This window comes from Limulus polyphemus, unplaced genomic scaffold, assembly GCF_000517525.1.
Source record: "Limulus polyphemus unplaced genomic scaffold, Limulus_polyphemus-2.1.2 Scaffold540, whole genome shotgun sequence".
NCBI lineage: Eukaryota > Metazoa > Arthropoda > Merostomata > Xiphosura > Limulidae > Limulus > Limulus polyphemus.
In genome coordinates, this window is record NW_013666150.1 from 436,398 (window position 1) to 438,116 (window position 1,719).

Here is a 1,719-nt window from a genome sequence, read left to right on the forward strand (position 1 = left end):
AATAATGTTTACACATGGCTTGTGTATATCGCATATATACATATATATTATTCATACCTTCGGTGTATAGGACGCAAGCAGATTTTGACATCAAATTTTAGGGTAAAAAAAGTTCGTCTTGTACTCCGAAAAATACGGTACATACGCGTTTAATTTCATTAATATACATATACTGACTTCATTGACAGAAAGACATTTATGTAATAAAATTTCAAGTTTCAAGGATATTGCTTGAATAAGATGTGGCAGGGGTTAATTTATTTTGATGTTTTGTTAACTCGTTTAATTTGAAAATAGGTGGGTCGGCCATCCGAGCTTTCGCAATGATCTGTTACTTTGATGAGGGATGGAGATGACCGCGTCATGCTCGCGTGTCACACTTTTCTTATTAAGTAACCTGCATATTTTGGAAGGAGGCCAATATGTGTTGGAAGTTAGAGTGTAAATATTGCCTCAGAAATCAACTGGTTTGTGGTTTAGTGTTAGTTGGCGTGCGTCAGGCCGGCTTGTGGGAGTAGATATCAAGATTTGGTAGCTCACGTGCTTTATCAAGCATCGCCCGAGCTTTGTGTTAACTACTCGAATCAGTTTTGTCTTTTCTTGAAACGCAGAAGTAGGTTTACAGTGGTAGTTACCATTTTGTACGAGTTTTTCCTCCAGGATAGGTGAGTGGTAAGCTCTTTAACGTTATGTATTACAAAAGTAATGAACGTAAAACTTTGAAAATTTTCACGTTTTGCATGATCGCTTAGAATGCCTAGCCTTTTAACGTATGTTTTAGAATTCCGTTTACTACCGAATTAATTACCATTATTCTTTGGGTAACTACTCTGTGTGGTAGTATTTTACGGGACTTCTCCAAATATATATCTGCTATGTTAATAAAACAGCCCTTGCTAATCCGCGAGCAATATATGTACCACTCAGTTTTTGTAGTTTCTCGTAAATCTAGGAAAATAACTCTTAAAGTACATTAAGAATTCCCCTAAAGTTCTGTCGTACTTTTAATGGCGCCTTAGAATGAACAGGTCTGATTTGGACAAACGTATAGACATGCTGGGTGAAAGTAATGTATATCCGAGACAAAACAAACACGCACGGGGCATATTTTGTAGCAGACGAGAACATATGTTTATAGAACTATTTTTGAACAATATATATACATCTCAAGTAAATAATCAGGATTAAACCGCCACAAAAACAAATGACTCGTGATCGTGTTCTGACATAGAACATTTAAAAGGATACTTATAACTGTACACACTTATTCGTGTAAAACATATTTAATGTGAACAATGTTCACGTCTTCCATATGCTTTCGACTAGTATATCAATAACGTCATCGTACTTAACATTGTGAGGATCATTAACTTATGCCGTTTTACCTCAATTTTACAAGTATATAAATTGATCTCAGAATATCAGCTACAAAAATTATCTGTTGCATTTCTTAGAGTACATATTCCAGTCTGTTTCAGTGCACCACAAGTTAATTTTCGTTTACTTGTAGCGTTTAGTTTCTCTTTCGATGATGAGGAACCCACTTTGAGACTAATAATGCTTGGAGACGGCTTGAATGGGTAGTGAAGAAAAACTTTAATATAAGTTTAACATAACAACAAATGTACAACGTTTCGACAAGGTACCTGATGATGACAAAACCTTGTCGAAACGTTGTACATTTGCTGTTACGTTAAACATATCAAAGTTTTTCTTCAT

At 35.3% G+C, this 1,719-nt stretch overlaps 1 protein-coding gene across 6 annotated transcripts in view; it reads left to right on the forward strand.

The window, feature by feature from the left end:
- LOC106458975 (endonuclease/exonuclease/phosphatase family domain-containing protein 1-like) overlaps nucleotides 1-1,719 on the forward strand; it is a 43,392-nt gene that overhangs the window by 11,808 nt on the left and 29,865 nt on the right. The window contains exon 1 of one of the 6 annotated variants that reach the window (XM_022385349.1): nucleotides 444-672. The exons of 4 other annotated variants lie outside the window; for them this stretch is intronic. The gene's annotated coding sequence lies outside the window, so the exon portion shown is untranslated. Of the gene's footprint in view, nucleotides 1-443; nucleotides 673-1,719 lie in introns of those variants that run through there. One more of the 6 variants, XM_022385347.1, reaches the window with a different exon arrangement.